The sequence below is a fragment of the Platalea leucorodia genome, assembly GCF_965183815.1.
Source record: "Platalea leucorodia genome assembly, chromosome: 1".
Classification (NCBI taxonomy): domain Eukaryota; kingdom Metazoa; phylum Chordata; class Aves; order Pelecaniformes; family Threskiornithidae; genus Platalea; species Platalea leucorodia.
The window spans coordinates 37,955,523-37,973,453 of record NC_138823.1 but is presented as its reverse complement, the minus strand read 5'-3'; positions in this window follow the sequence as shown (position 1 = coordinate 37,973,453).

The following is a 17,931-nucleotide window of genomic DNA, read 5'->3' as shown; positions in this document are numbered from 1 at the left end:
CTTGAGATTCTGCATTAAGATATGTGTGGCCGCTTGGTTTTAAACTTTTGGCCAAGAGTTCTGAAAAAAAGGCATTGCTCATGACAATTCCGTAAAACTTTTTTTTTTTCCCTAAGCAAGAGATGTATATAACTGGATAAACAAATTGCAGTGTGACTATATGTAGACTTTGTCTCAGATATCTCTTTACAAAGCACTCATAGAGAAACAACATCAAAAAAGGTTTCCTGTATCTGAACCTACAGGATTTTTATTTGAGTGAAAATACAGTCTTTCATTAGGCAAGAGATTTCTCTGGCTTTTTTGTTCTGGTGAAAATTTTGGACTGCAAAATTTTCTATGAGGATAGCAATTTAAAAATTTCTTGCACCTCCTACATAAATCATGTGTATTTACTTTCTGTACAAATAATTTGTGTCTAGTAACACATTGAACTTGTATTGCACATTCCTCCAGCCCTCTCTGAATTTCTGTACTTTACAGTCATTAAATATCTCGGCCTTCCTCTAACTACCTGTAACCAGTACTTCGGAGTTGTTTTGCAGATGGGGATACTAAGATACGGGGAGGCTGCATAATTTGTCCCAGGAAAAAGAGCAAGTCTTTGGCAACTGTAAGTCTAGCATTTGCGTCTCCTGACAATAACCACTGGAACACACGCCATTAGTGAATTTGCATTAGATTGTATTTTTAATCTAAAAGGCAAACATATTAGTTCCCAGAGTCTCAAACTTGTTTGAGCATAGTCAGGCTTAGATACAGTTTCACTTCTTTTACTCCAAGGGGAGCTGCATATTCACAATGAAAGATTATGTTCAGTATCTAGTTTTAATATACACATTATTTGCAATCATTGGATACCAAATAATGACTTTTTATAATGCTGAGAAGAAAGAAAAATAATAACAATGTTTATTTTGAAACACTGAGAAATCTAAGTGACTTCTGAACCAGCAAACTGTGTTTATAACTGCTCTATAGCAGCTACTGTGCACAAAAGATGACAGGTGCTGAGGTTTTATTTCTATCAACTAGCATTTACCATATGTGCACATATGAAAATATGTGGAAGGAAAAGGTACGTTTGAAGGAGTAAGTTCAGTACAATAGCATGCTGTGCGACTCCCCAGACAACTCCCAGCTGCAGATGTTCTGCAGTGGACTATCATAATATCTTCTGGGACGAAAGGGAACATTACACAGAATATCATACTGGAGGTAGGTGAAACAGAAACTACTGAGTTGTTAATTTATCTGTCAGCTGCACTGGCATGAAAAGTGTCTTTCCTCCTCCTCCCTTTCTCACCCTTAACATTGCCTGGTAATTATCAGGTCATTTTACCATCTGTGCCTGGAATGATATTTTGATTGTCCTCCTTCAAATTTGGATGCCTCAATAGCTTGAAACTGTATATAATTAGGTAGCATGTACTTCAGAGCTTTATGCAACTTGAATACTGAAAAACGCTGAAAAGGCTGGAAAACGTGAATGGTGAAAAATACTGGTATTACAGGATTCTGGTATTACAGGATTCTGTCATTCCAGTTCTGAAATGTTAAAAAGCCAGGGAATAAAGTCTAGATCTGGTGAAATATGTCAGAAAAGAGAAGAGAGGAGGAAAACAAGAAGAACCCCAAAAGCATATTTAATGCAAACGTCCTTGTGTCTTACAAGCAGGCAGCATTACAGCGAGAGAATACCACCTGTCTGTCATCAACTTTTCAAATAAACTGCATGCACATGAGCTCGGCCATGAGAGGAAATTGTTTCAGTTGGGAGATAGAGAACTGCCAGTGCCCCTGCCCCAGAGATGCCGCAGCAGGGCCGGTCTCCAGCTCCCCACAGCCCTGCCCAGCCATGGGCCCCACCAAGCTGGGCCCACGGGTGGGCCCACGTCCCGGCCTGGCTCAGGCCTGTCCCTGTCCCCAGGGAGGTGCCCAATGCCCGGGGCTGGGGCTGCTGCCAGTGCCCCTGGCTGCCCTGCGGTGCCCTGCCACCCTGGGGAGCCTCTAATGCTCCTGGCCCACAGGGAGCTGCCGGCTTTTGCTGCTCCCTGACATTAACCTGATGTTTATCTATCTAATCTCCTCTGTCGTGGTAGCTGAAGCAGTGAACGCACGCATAGCCTTGCAGTTCAAATCACAGGTGAATGGTTACAAAATCAGAAGAGGCACGGTGGCAGAAGCTCGTGGGTACCAGAAGTTGCAGAGTAGTCATAAACATGAAAATATGATGCCAAAAAAATAATCTGAACTCAACCCCCCATATTTCTGATTAACGCTCTACTTGGAATCTACAGCCATTGAGTTAATTTGACAAATATTCTACTGACTTAACAAGAGCTGACTTTACAAAATTTTGGTTCAGGAAAGAATTTCATCATTTCATCATCTGGTGGAAGTTGTGGGATCCAGAAATTTGCGCTGAAAGATTAGAATATGCCTAAAAAGTTACCTGTAGTAATCTGCTGTTGGGGACCCCTTCCTTTAGAAGTGAACTATTATGTACTCTTTCCATTCAAAAATGTTAAAGGACAACCTGTAAAACTGTTTCTAACTCTTTAGTGAGAAAGGACCCAAAACAGTTTGTAGAAAGAAAAAAAAAACCTGCTAAAGATGCTCATTAGTATTTTCCTCCAGGGCAGACCAAGACTTGTTTTCACCTGACATCTGTGTTGGTAATGCTGTTTCACACAGCGTTACAGTGCAGGAAGGACACATGATATAGCTAAAGAACATTTTAGATGTCATTTTAGCTTTTTCTCTTTGCTATTGATAGGGAGAGTTATCTGAGTGTGACGTCTAAGCTAGACCTTACAGCATGTGATCTGAATGCAGCATCTCTTTTTCTTCATTAGATAAAGTACCTAGTGTTTGATACTTGGGTAGCAGGTAGTCTTCATCACTCATTGGTCTCTCAAACATGGTGATTTCAGGCATGACAGCAAGTGGCTGGGACACAGGAGTGCACATTTTTTTTCACTTTATTTTTACTTGGATTGATTAAATTTCCCTGCGTGAGCAAATGACACCCCCTCCCCCCACAAATGTAAAAATGTACTTGTCTCTTGATAGGCTGTTTCACTGTTGGAGGAACAAGAAAAAAACCTGAAAGCAATAAATTTAAAAAAAAAGTTTTTCAGCTGCTGTATTACTGTCCACAAATGTAAACATATGAAGACACTAAGCAGTAACAGCCAAGCAGAGCAGAGCAGAAGATACCTTTACCCCTTAGGAGCTGTTAAACTGTCTTTCACTTCTCTGAGTAGTCAGTGGATGGCAACAAGTTACCTCTGTAAGTGATGCCTTTCTCTGCTGTTTCTCAACACTGTTAAAAGTGTTTCCACATATCATCCTTCAATCTCTGTGTGACTGTAGAAGTGGGGTAATCCTTTATGATAACATTTATCCCAGGTATATGTGAAGCTTAAGTAAGTATAGTAGATAAGTTCTCCAGGTGAAAAAACTCAATTCAGATTCAATTATCAATTCAATTATTTAATTATCAATTCAACTATCTTGCTAAACTTTTTTTTTTTTATTTTCCAGCCCAGCTGGTGTCCTGCTTTCCTGCCCACAACATGCACCTGACATACCACACAACCAATGAACATTTTTGAACCTAGAGTGAAAACTCTTCTTATTCTAAGACACCACGTAAGAGCTGTAGGACCTTTTCCCTGGAAATGAATTACAGTTTGCTGCCGTCTATTATTGCAAAGCTTAGTTGTGAAGATCCATATGAACTGTCAGGGATAGTCTATCCAAGTAAAATCTTTGTTAATATGGAAGTATTTTGGCAGAATCCCATTTTCCTTCCTGTGATGCAGTTATCACTGGGGATAAACAAATGACTGCAGCTGAGAATACTGTTGTTTCCAAGAAAATGGAAAATAAGTCTGTATGTACTTTGGTCAAATTTTGTCAAATTGGTTGATATATCTGATAGTCAGAATTAGACTATCCATGCACCATGGAAACTGTTTCCATAGCGAAAATCTCTCAGCTCAGAGACAGTACTCTCTGGATTAAATCCAAGGATTCAGACTGATAATCTAGAGCTTTCTCTAACAGCTGGGAAGGTCAGTGCTTAAGAGGAAATTGCCACACAGCTTTCTGAAGGTTGTACCATCCCACTGTTGGAATATATTCTTATCCTCCAGAGGAAGAGAAGTGCCATGATGTTTCCTTCCATTCCATGCATCTTTGGTTTTCAAAATGCCATCGGGTGGTTTAGAGGCAGTTGCACATTCTGTCATTATTCCCTGTTACCTGCCAGAAATACAGATAAGTGATGGCATCCCTTAGTAGATAATGTGCTTTAACCCCAGCTGGCAGCTAAGCACCACACAGCCTCTCACTCACTCCCCCCTGGTGGGATAAGGGAGAGAATCAGAAGAGTAAAAGTGAGAAAACTCGTGGATTGAGATAAAGACAGTTTAATAGGTAAAGCAAAAGCCACGCATGCAAGCAAAGCAAAACAAGGAATTCATTCCCTACTTCCCATCAGCAGGCAGGTGTTCAGCCATCTCCAGGAAAGCAGAGCTCCATCACGTGTAGTGGTTACTTGGGAAGACAAAACGCCATCACTCCAAACATTCCCCCCCCCTTCCTTCTTCTTCCCCCAGCTTTATATGCTGAGCATGATGTCATATGGTGTGGGATATCCCTTTGGTCAGATGGCATCAGCTGTCCCCGCTGTGTCCCCTCCCAGCTTCTTGTGCACCCCCAGCCTCCTCGCTGGTGGGGTGGGGTGAGAAGCAGAAAAGGCCTTGACGCTGTGTGAGCACTGCTCAGCAGTAACGAAAACGTCTCTGTATTGTCAACACTGTTTCCAGCACAAATCCAAAACATAGCCCCATACTAGCTACTATGAAGAAAATGAACTCTACCCCAGCCAAAAGCAGCACAGTAGATCAGCTGTAATACAGTCTTCCTCTGGAATGCCTCAAAAAGACCAGTTACTCTACTGTACAGAAAATACTTGTAACCCATGTAGCAAGGGTGGAGAGAGTAAAAAGCATATAAAGGCAAGGTCTTTCACATTAAATACACAGTTACCTCTTTGAAAGCTGATTAAGAAAGAATTGTGGGGTCTTCAATACTTGTGGATCAACATATTAACAAAGCCCAGGAAGGGCACTGAGTGAGATTTGTTAAAGGCTAAATGAAAAAGATGTGTTACTTCCTAAACACTACTCTAATATATGGAAATAAAAACTGTATTGAATTGAATGTTCTTTGAGAAGAAGTTATTTTATGGCCTGAAGACACAATTCAACAATTTCTATTTCCCAGAAAATAGGACAGCACTGGATAAAAGCCCATCCTGGTGCAGTAGTGAAATAGGTGCAGCAATTAAAAAAAAAAAACCAACAACAACCTAATATGCAACAAGAAAAAAGAAGAAATATATAGCAGTGGATACACATACTCTACACTTCATAAATTCTGAACTACAAGTGGTTCTAAAACCATCAGGAAGAAATTAATGACTGGAAAGCCTAAGAACAAAAGGGTTTAAATACATTGTGTACAGTGTAAATCCTAGCAGTGGCAAAGAGCCACTGCTTGATGGGTAAATTATTAATAATAATGCAGAAATAGTAGAAGCGTTCAATAGGAAAATCTGTTCTGTATTTGGAAAGAAGCAAGAAGCAACATTGTATCCTTATACCACAAGAGAATTGGGAAGTCATTTCAGCAGTAATCAAGGAGGAACATGAACAATATGTAACAAGGGATAAAAAAAATATTAATCAGCACAGCCAGAGAAGCTGTGTCCTGGCCCTTAATGATTTTAAATAAATACTGGATTTCTGAAAAGTTTCTGGAAAAGTCAAATACTGTTCCATATTATATATTACAAATGCAAAGCGGCTGATCCAGGTAAGCATAAGCTTGTTGGTCTAGCACACAGTCCTAGGGAAGAGAGAGGAGTGGTTTATAAAGGGTGCAGTTAGAAAAAAAATCTGAGGGTTGGAGTGGAAGTAATGCTAGTCAGTATGGTTTATGAAAAAAGATACCTCAAAAGATTTAAGTCAAGCATGCTTGACATTTGTTCACAAAGTATAAGCTACCCCTCTGGGAGTTTGGTTGATTGCCATATAGGTGCAATATATTCAGACTTTTGAGAAGTACAATACATTATTTCATATTGCCTGATGTTCTGATTAGCACAAATCAAGAATAGCTCTATGCAATATCAATAAAGTGCAAATTTACAGCCTAAGAACTAGCTGTCAGATAAACACAGAAAGCAGTGGTTATTAGGAAACTGTAATTAATGGGAACCATCCAAGCAAGGCTCCATAGATGTAAGTATTAAGTCTGATCTAGGACTTTCATTTGTGATTTGGAAGTAAATGTAAAATCACTACTGGAAGGCATTTACTCACAAACAAAATTCAGCCAGCACAATAAGCAGAGGAGGAATGAATTACAGAGAATAATTTGGGTGGCTTAAGTTATGTATGATCTGCTTTTCTTATTTGTAAATGGATAATTTATAACATCTGAGACAAGTATCCTGTATTTGATAGGATCCACAATAAGTGTGGAAGGGACCATCAGCTGAGGTGGTTTAGTAGGAGATTGGGACTAGCCCAGTTTCTATTACCGGGGGATAGTTGACCTCCTAATCAACCCCTACATATAAAATATCAATATAAAAGCAAAATTGCTCGATGACAAAAGAACCCAAAATCTATTTATGGGTATTTACCGTGCTGTTGGGAGACAGTGGCTAGAATTGGGCTAGGAGTCTGAGGGACTTAACTTTTTGACTGGACCTTGCTCCGAGCCTGCTGATGACACTGCACAAATTACATCATCTTTCTCAGCTTAAGTTTCCTTGTCTAGAAAAGAGGTATAATGATACTCACCATATTCAAAGAGCACTTAATGAAAACTGAAAAGTGCCAGCTAGTCTTACTGGCTCTGCGTAATATTAACTACAGCCTTGTGTGATGGATGTAGCTAGTAACTGCTCTAAAACATAGTTCTGATAAAGAAACAGACTGACAAAACACTTAATGAATGCAAAAATGAGGATGTCTTTTGGACTCTTGTATCCTTCCAAGCATTCAATGACATTCAAAGTTCAAAGAATCAGAATGACAAATCTTTATCACCACAACTCACTGTGCTGTTGTTGCAGAGTAGCCCCGTATAGCTGTAGAGACATACTCTGTCTTTTTAGCTAGTGCAGATCACTTGTGGCATGAGATAGGTAATTGCAGCCAAAGCTTCAGGGTCTTCTTTTGGTAGTTGACCAGGAACTAGTTACTTTGACCACTGAAACGTCTCAGTAAAAATGCCACATTCCCTTCTTTACAATTTCTTTCATACTAAACGTGTGGATATGCACCTCTCCTGCTTGTCCTGAGGTTTGATTGCAAGTGACACCAGCACCTCTAGAAAACCATGAAAATTGACAGAACGAATCCTATCAAGGATTATTATTTTTTTAAAAATAAACCCATAAAAAAGATCCCCCCCCTCCATAAGGCATACCTGATATTTCTCATTTTCCAGCTTTCCTGCAGCACATCAGCCCCATGGGTTTGAAGAGCTGGAGGAGGCACTGCCTATTTGCAAGTCCAGTGCTAAAGCAAGAGCTACTGTAAGGGGGAAGTGGCTCCCTACAGCCCAAAGGACCTATCAATCAGCTCTGTAGGAAGGCTGTTGTAGTACCTCTATCCCTCTCAGACAACATGATGCTGTGTGCCAAATCACGAGGGATGCTTGTACGAATTGCATTAAGAAGCCCCTTGCACTGATAACACTGAAGATTCCTATCCAAAACTAATGAAGGTTTAAGCCAGAGACTATGAAGAATAAACTTTTAGAAGGGAGCAAATGGTGGGTACGAACCTATCTAAAGTACCTATCAGAACCTCAGTCCCTGTAGTCCAGCTCACTTCCTTTAGCTGTGACGAGCAGCACTTTAGTAGAAGATACAAAAAGCCTTTGCTTGGTGTGGAATAGTCTGTCTCTCCCATTAGGTTTCATCCTGATCTTTCTTTCTAACAAACACAGACTCTGAGGTTTGAGGTTTCACAACTTTCTTACGTGTAGTTTTGTTTCTAAATACACCACCGGCTTCTAATCACACCTGGGGAAATGTCACTGGGTTTTGAAATTTGTAGAATCAGTTCCACCATCTTTTTAACCCATGATGAACTCCATTTAATTACTGAGATTATATGTGTATATTCGAACAGTCATTCTCCAAGGAACATTTTAGCTTTAAAAACATAAAAGTCTGTTCTGCTTTATTTCAGAATCTTCACTGTATCTTTCAGTTTGATTTTATTACCCAATTTACAAAACGGCAGGCATTTGGCTTTTAAACTGATTTATTAAGAAGGCTACTCTGACCCACTGGAAATAATTTACTTCAATCTCCTGCCATCTAGTGTCAGAAATGACACATTTGCACCTCCTACAGCTGACACATGCTCTTGCAACTTTAAACTGTGCATGACAAAAACTATAAAATACCGTGGATTTTTTTTTTTTTGTCAGTATTTAGCACCTTAGCATAATAAAAATAGGTGTGTGTGTATATATATATATATGTATATATGACAAAAGACCTTTTCTGTATTTATTGATTCCGATGTATGCACTAAAACCTTGCTTTCAGTCTTTGGGATCTGTTTGGCATTGAAATAAGGTGCAGGTTTGTACCTGAGCATAGCGTAGTTTAAGAAAACCCTCTACGATCGATCAAGTAAGCATGCATATTTTCCTGTATATTTTGGGGGGTAATATGAAATATATTAAGCAGTGGTCAGTAAAACATACTTTGCTAACTTCCTCCCTGACTTTGTTGTGTCTTGAGGCAGTCTGTTGTTGCAGCAGCCTGTGTGAAGGTTTTGGAAGGCTTCCGCATCAGCTCCTAGTAGACCGGCTCCCCCACTAAAAGATTGGGCTGCCATAAACAAAGGGAGGCAGGTAGGACCTTCCTGAGGCACTTTGGTGTGGTCAACGCTCCTTTTAGAGTGAAGTGCATCCTGTTAGATTCCCCCTTCCCTCAGTCTATTCATTCAGGCTACTTGTCCATTAGTTTCCAGGTCTTCTAGTTATCTATGACTACATCTTCCTCTTTTTCTTCTTCCTCACTCTTTGAAGTGGTTCCTTTGCAGATTCCTTTCAAGTTCCTCTCTCTTTTATCTTAGCTGCCTTTTCCAGTTGCCTCCTGAACTCCCACCCTCAGGTGATTACATTCCCTCAACACAGCAGTTTCTCCCTTTCTTTCCTCTCCCCTCCCATTTAATTCCCTCAGTTGATTTAAGCTAGTGGTAGTATGTCTATGCAACACTAAAATATCAATAGTATGATCATTGTAGTTGTTATCTGTGATAACGTGTTCATACCCCTCGCTAATGAAACTGATAAATGACATTGAGTTTAGCAGCAAAAAATTAATGTCCTGAGTAGGTGTACACAGAGGACACTCAACTAGGTTAATCCCCTTTCTCTTAAGACTATTGCATAGGATCATGGGAAAATTTAGGTTGGAAAGGATTTCAGGAGGTTTCTAACACAACCTTCTGCGTAAAAGACACACATATATGAGATCAGACCAGGGCTTTATCCAGTCAGATTTTGAAAACCTCTAAGAAGAGAGACTGTGCTTCCTTTCTGGGCAACCTCTTTCACAGTCACTGTCCTCAAAGTGAAAAAGTTTTTCTCTATATGTTGTCTGAGCTTCTCTTGCTTCAATGTGCCTGTTGTTTCTTGTGCTCCTACCATGCACTGCTGTATTAGCCTGGCTCTGTCTTTTCAACGATCTCCTTATAGTTACTGGCAGAATATTATTCGGTCTCCCTCCAAAAGCTGTCTCTTCTCTGGGCTGAAGGTCCAGGAGTGCTTCTCATAGGAGTGCTCCAGCCCCCAAGCATTTTAGTGGCCCTCCACTGATGTCTCTCCTGTACTGGGGCCCCAAAACCAGACACAGTATTCTAGATGCCGTCTAACAAGCGCCAAGCAGAAGGGAATAATCACTGCCCTCAATCTGCTGGCTACACTGCTATTAACGCAGCCCAGGATCCTCCTTTCTTGCGTACTTGCTAGGCTTTGGATTAACAGTCTTTTCAAATTTGCTGCCACTGTTTCACTCTTATTTGAGCTCAAAGGGTCCAAGGTCAAAACATGACATGAAGAACATATTTTAATTTTGGTTCAAGATGGAGTGGCATAGTGGTGAGACAAAGTTTTGACAGATTCCCATAAACACAGTTTACTGCACTGATGAGCTCTTCTAACTCTGGCTATTTGGCAAATACCATATCATCTACTTTCTTTAAAAATTTATCTCCCTTTGAACTTTGCAGGTTTATACATACGAACTGATATATATCTAGATTAAGACTACATTTTAACACTTATGCCAGTCAGTAACACACTTGTGATGAGTAGGCAGATGTCAACGTGCTTTTGTGTCAAGGAAGCGATGTGGGAAGAAAATTAGAGAATTAATAGAGCCACGAATCTTCCAACACTTGTGGTGGAAGGATTATATAATAGGCAAAGATCACACACAAATTATTCCTTCCCCTTTAGCAAGGGGAAATGGGAAAAGGTTTGTGTCTCGACTAAGCCACAGAGTCTTTTCCAGGCTGCTGTTGGACAATGTATTTCATGTTCATCTCCTTTCTCAAGACTGTCTAAAGACAGACTAGGAGCAGCACTGTAGGAAAAGCAAGATCACCACTGACTGATATTTCTAGCCTGTGAGTCTTTTAGGTGCTCTTTATTCTCTACTTGCCACATAGCTGTTCTATCAACTGAGCTGCAAAAGGATAAACATATGTGTTCAAATTAAACTTCAAAATAACCAGGTCCATTGAAAATGGAAGTAGGATGAGCTCTGCCTTGGTGTATTCCCTCAGTCTAGCAGGAGGCAGACTGAACTCTGATACCTTCTGTGTGTTCTGCCCAAATTGTTTACATAAACTAAAATTCACAGTGACCTATTAGTTATATAGATAGTGCCTGGCATTTAGAAACAGGATACGTCTCTTGGATAAATTCCATGGAAAAGGCGTAGTGAGCTTTTGACAAGGCACCACTAAATCTTTTGGTTAATTTCCAAGCACCTGCAGATAAATCTATTTCCTTTAAATTAGAATGATGGCAAATGAGAGTACTTAGCACCTAATTTAGCCTATGTATAATTAAGTCCCTGGTTAATTTTAAGCAGAAGACTGGTTCCAGTTCTATATATGTATACACGCAATTTATTTGCTACATTCAGATTTTAGCATGTGAGAGATGAGTTGGTAAAAAAACAGTTTTTCTGGAATTGCAACAATGACCTCTAGCTCTGGCAACCATTTTTTCTTGAACAGTATTTAGTAGTCGTGTGACACTGGAAAGAAAATCCTCAAAACCAAAGGAAACAAAATGCCTATGCCTTTGGTTTATCTTTTTATGGGAAACATCATTTAATATAACTATATAGTCTCTAAACAGGATATTTGGGTTACTTGAGTAGGACTTTTACAGGAACTGTGGACCTTGAAATTCTAACTTAAGAAATATCAGTGATGTTGGAACAGGACGTACCAGTTGCTTAAAACAACTGTTTTGCCACAGTGAAACAGCACAGTGTTTCTTAGCACCAGTTTAGTCTGCATAGTTGGTTGCATAGAATTTTTTTTCAGAAGAAATAGCACTACCATTGAAGGTAGGAATGAAAGAGATTTTTCAGAGGCCACTAATGTGTTGGCACCTTTGTAATCTTATCTTCTTTGATGGAAAGTGATGGAGCAGGTTTCAGCTTTGAACGTGATGAAAAATCAGTTCGCTAAGCTGTTTAATCAGTTCAAAGGATCTGACAAAGAGAACAAGCTAACAAACAGCTAGATGTTATCACATGCTGAATGCTTGTCAGAAAGAAAAAAAATAAGAAATCAATGTGTAAGAGATCTTAAGAATCAACTTGTTGCATAAATAGCATAAGCAGGAACCCAAATGAGGAAAAGTTGCTAAAGGTGTGCCATTTGCTTTACATTCTGGTACGGCTGTGGAGAACACTGTAATGGCATTACAAATTTGCATTCCCCTGTAGCTAGCCAATTGTCTAGAAAGTTTAGATGAAATGCATGGAATATTACCAGATAGGATTATTCATTTGATCTGAAAGAAGGCTTTGTCTGAGCCAACTCATGGTGATTAAAATAACAGAAAAATCCCCTTTAGGCTGCTTGCAGTGAATTATAACCCAAATTACATACGAAGACCAAGATCGCCTCTTTATAAGGAACGAATTAAACTTGTTTCTCACTCTGTAATGTATAATGGGCTATCATTCCAGCTGCTTGACCATTGCAGCATATCTTAACTCCAATATATATCGGAAGAATTCTAAGCATCGTGGAAATATTTTAAGACAATCCCCTAAATGTAACCATTTTATATTACTGTAAATCTCCTGCCATTATCATAAAATCACTCAGACCCCATCTAAAAATTTTTACATTCCATGGAGGACTAATATATCACGCGTGCATACATACCTTGCACTGCTTACTTTGCAGTAAGAGTTATTTGGATTCTAAATCACTTTAGGTTTCTTCGTGGGAAGCATTTAAGGTGCCTTAAGATGTGCGTGCATGGTTTGGAGCATCAGGATGTGCTAGCCCGCCATCCAGGCGTGTATGGGTCAGCTCCTGTGGGTAAGATGTGTAGGACCAGGATCTGGTCTACTATCTTTTAACCAATGTTTAACCACATTATTATATTTCCATCCAGTTTTGTCGCTTATGTATCAGAAATACTTGTGTTTCAAAATCAGTATATCCATTCTGTTTTCTATAAGTTATTTAATTTCTTTACCGCTAAGCACTTGCACTAGAAAAATATAGTTTTATAATATTAAAAAAAATATTTTAAGGCTTGGGAAATGTATCTCAGGTATTTACCATAACCACAACACTATGAATAATATATATGTCTAATTCTGAAATGGCCACTGAGAGGTTTAATTAGCATGTTTCACTTTAGTAGTGCAAACCATTTTATTAATAAGCTTTTTATAGATCATACAATTTCTTTATGTGCATCTCAAACTGATAATTTCTAAATTGTTTTTTGTTTGTTTTTTTTTTTTTTTTTCGCCTCAAAATATATGGGAATTTCCATGCTATAATCGTGATGGTCTAAGAATATTAGTTCTATTGGTAGAATTTTGTTATACTATTTGAGTCAAAATATGGTAATGGCTAAGCTATTGCAGCTTAATATGAGGTTTATTGTGAATAAGTGACAGAGTGGAATAATGTAACCCAGTAAGCTGCTACAAAGCAAAGGTAGCCGGGTGTGAGTCTCTGCAACAGGGGATCCCAACAGTGCCTGCAGTATAATTGTGGAATTAGTGAGTGCAGGCAGGCAGTGCTTTCCCTTCCTCCCTTCCCTTGTTCCCCACCCAAGACTTAAGTGTACCTAGTTATATAACTTATATGCCCATAACCAGACAGCAGATCTTTTTAATTTTTTTTTTAATATGGTAATCGTGTCAAAATGGGCGTTATCTTGTTCTCTAACACTTGTTGTTGCGTTTCCCTGCTGCAGATGTGTTGGGCTGTCAGACTGAAATGGCAGTTGTTGTCAGGTAGGCTTGGGGAAATAATAACATCGCAGAGGAAGTTACAGGGACATCATACCCTAGGGTATGCCCAATAAAATGTAGCATCTTTCCCTAGAAATTTCTCCTATAAGAAATTTGACAGTGTTACTCACTGAGAATTAACATTTTATAGATCTGCAGAATTATGGAATATTTTTGTGCTGTCAGAAATAATGTAAAAAACACAAAAAAATCCCACAAAGCCCCAGTTCTTCTTATTGTACAAAGTGCCTCTTAAAGGCTCTGTTACATCCTGTTAACTTAAGTCGTGTAAAACTAATAACCCGAGGTTTCCAAGTTGTTCTTGTGTTGAACTGTGCCCAAGAAAACTTCTCTTTCACTGCTGAACAACGAGGGAGCTTGGAGACAGTATTCTTCACAGCATAACTTTAGGTTTTAATCACAGAATCATAGAATTGTAGAATCATAGAATGGTTTGGGTTGGACGGAACCTTAAAGATCATCTAGTTCCAACCCCCCTGCCATGGGCAAGGACACCTTCCGCTAGATCAGATTGCTCAAAGCCTCATCCAACCTGGCCTTGAACACTTCCAAGAAGAGGGCATCCACAACTTCTCTGAGCAACCTGTTCCAGTGTCTCACCACCCTCACAGTAAAGAATTTCTTCCTAATACCTAATAAAAATCTACCCTTGTGGTGAGTTTAAAACCGTTACCCCTTGTCCTATCACTACACTCCCTGATCAAGAGTCCCTCCCCATCTTTCCTGTAGGCCCCCTTTAAGTAGTGGAAGGCTGCTATAAGGTCTCCCCAGAGCCTTCTCTTCTCCAGGCTGAACAACCCCAGCTCTCTCAGCCTGTCCTCATAGGGGAGGTGCTCCAGCCTTCTGATCATCTTTGTGGCTCTCCTCTGGACTTGCTCCAACAGGTCCATGTCCTTCTTACGATGGGGGCCCCAGAGCTGAACACAGTACTCCAGGTGGGGTCTCACGAGAACCAAGCAGAGGGGGAGAAGCACCTTCCTTGACCTGCTGGCCATGCTTCTTTTGATGCAGTGCAGGATGTGATTGGCTTTCTGGGCTGCTAGCGCACATTGCCGGCTCATTTTAGGCAATCCCTTTGGATTTCTTCCTGCTGTAACTTGACTAAACATTAAGAGAGAGGAAAAAACCCAACAGATTTCTGACAGAGCGTCAATGCTCTTGTTTCATAACCATCTGGAAACAAGGTGACTTGTCACAAGGGAGACATCTGGCAGTGTAGCTGAATCATTGACCTTGTAGACTTAAGCGCCTGGAGCATACAATATAAGCTGGGGTATGTACTAAACTGCAGTGCTCCTTGTAAGAAAAACTTATTTATATGTTTTGGGCAAAGTTCTCTTTTTAATTCACACTGTGTGCTGAATCACTGATATCTCTGGTTGCATAGGATCTAAATCCCCACAGAATATGTGCAAATGTACATTTATTTACTTGTTTTTTAATTTGAATTTCTCTATCTTACTAGGTTATTGTGGTTCTGCTTGAGCACCCTGCTCCAACTGTTAAAAGAACATAAATATTAGATATTACATTTTTTTCTAACTCTCAACTGAAGCTGAACTACAAAGTTACAATTTTACATTGTTCCTTTGTTTGCTTCTTTTTCAATATTGTCAAGATTTATAGGTGAAATATCGACACTGGGAGAAAATATACAATATTAGCTGTCTTCTTGTATTCAGCAACCTCAACCATTCTGTGATTCTGTGACACAGCATTCCCCCTAGTCTTGGGATGCAGATCAGTGTGGCTGAGTTAGGTTTGGAGGAATAACATGGCCAGGTGAAGCTGGAGATGAAGGCTGCTTCACAGCAAAGCTGTAGCAGCAGTCAGGGACATATGAGGCTCTCTTTTGCCTAGAGCTAGTGGAGGTATTGGCCTGGGGCTGGCGCCAGATCACAGTGGGGATACTGCCCCCAGACTCAGCTCTTGTCCTGGGCCCTGGGAGGTGAAAAGACAAAAGGGCCATGGGGCCAGCAGGGCAGACCCTGTGCTGGGGAGTGCACAGGACTTCCCTGTCTTGGCATCAGAAAGAGGGAGTAAGCCAGGACCTTGTCTTACTGCTTTTGTGCTTTCTCCTCTCTTGGGAACCTCTGGCTAAAGCTAAAGCTGTGACTTTGACATGGTACTTTTGAGTAGGATTCATGCCAGATGCACAGAAAAGAGAACAGAAAGGTGTGGAAAATTTCAGTGTACATGGTTACACAACAGACTTTAAATAATCTAGCATCTGTTTTTACCACCATGATCACTACTAAAAATCCCAATTCAAATCACTGGCATCTTCAGCTGCTGACCTATGACTTAGGTCATGTTTAAATTTCTCTTACTGTATTTTAATGTATAAAACTTAAACTTCAGGTTAATCAAACTCATCTAAATATACTATTCTTTGAAAATACAGCTTTCAAAAACTGGTGCCTTCTCAGAAAACCTATGGTTATTTTCCTGTCTTCTCTCTGAAGACCTTGTGGAAATCCCAGAAGCCTCCCAGTTAATGGAAAGGAAAGGAAAGGAAGAAAGAGGTGAAGCAGTTGGTGAAAGAGAGGGAGCATAGCAGAAGTGTTACTCGGAGAAATCAAAGATAACTTGCAGAAAAGGCCCTTAGGATCCTGGTGGACGGCAAGCTGACCATGAGCCAGCAATGCGATCTTGTGGAACAGAAGGCTGAAGATGTCCTGGGCTTCACTAGAGGAGCGTTGCGAGCAGCTGGAGGGAGGTGATTCTGCTCCTCTCCTCAGCACTAGGGAGGATACACCTGGGTACTGTGTCCACTTCTGGGCTCCCCAGTAAAAGCTAGACATGGGCATACTGGAGAGGGTCCAGAGAAGGGCCACAAAGATGATGAAGGGACTGGAGCATCTCTCCTATGAGGAAAGGCTGAGAGAGCTGGGACTGTTCAGCCTGAAGAAGAGAAGGCTCAGGGGGATCTCATCAATGTAGATAAACACCTGAAGGGAGGGTACAAAGAGGACAGAGCCAGGTTCTTTTCAGTGGTGCCCAGTGACAGGACCAGAGGCAATGGGCACAAACTGAAACACAGGAGGTTCCCTCTGAACATCAGGAAACACTTTTTCACTGTGAGGGTGACCGAGCACTGGCACAGGTTGCCCAGGGTGGTTGTGGGTCTCCCTCCTTGGAGATACTCAAAAGCCATCTGGACATGATACGGGGCAACTGGCTATAGGTAGCCCAGCTTGAGCAGGGGGGTTGGACCAGATGACCTCCAGAGGTCCCTTCCAACCTTGACCATTCTGTGATTCTGTGAACCTCTCAGCAGTTTTCTTAGATGGTTTACCTGACTTTCAAAAGCCATAAATATGAACCCTTTTGTTTACTGATTTAACAATGCTGCTAAAGAACTTTCCAGTTAGCATTTCAGAGCAGAGCAGAGCTGTCTATGACATGAAATAGAGGATCAGCAATGCAGAAGTCTCAGTAAATCTGTAGACCTCATTTCTCTGATGCACTTGTTTGTTTCTCTTCATAGAAAATAGCTTAGTCACCGTTTTCCCAATTTTGGTTGTCACTTTCCAAATTGCTTGGAGCTCTCATCTGTGCAAAGTGCTCTCAAGATTTTTGTCACAGCCTGCTTTTCTCAAAACTCCTGGGAACATCACATGCTATTCTAATAACCATTCCATCACTTTTGTGAAATATCCCTTTTGAATACACTTCACTTCTCAGATTATCATTTATAGGTGCTGATTTACTGGCACTTGTGCAGTTACTTTTACCCTGCCATATTTTCACCTCAGTGGGACTTAGTATTTCCTTGCAAGGCTGCAGATCTCATTGCTCTGAGGAGTATTGCCAGACAAATATGTAGGGCTTGCTTATGTTTACAACAGAGGAACAGTAGCTCTTTAAAAAGGGGAGCCCCCCTAATTTTTATATGCCAGCAGCACATAATATGACTCACATTTTTTAATGAAATAAAGAATCTCATGTGTTAGAGTTACATGATTACTGTGACTAATATAACCTCCCCTGAAGATGTTCCTAGTTCTCCTTGTCACAAGTGAAGTACTAGTACACTAGTACTAGTGACTATAGTGTTTGAAAAGCAGCTTCCAAGCAGGACAACTTTCTCAAAATTGGTGTGAGAAATATTGATGAGTAGCATCTACTTGGAAAGAGGGGTTGAAGTTTTTTAGCTGTGTGATTGAAATGAAAAGAGTTACTGCTTCCAACCATAGCACCTCACCCTTGATGCCATGTTAAACTTAACAGAAGTTGTCCTATGTGGGGTCCCACCCATGGGACACAGTCCTCCATTAACTTCTCCA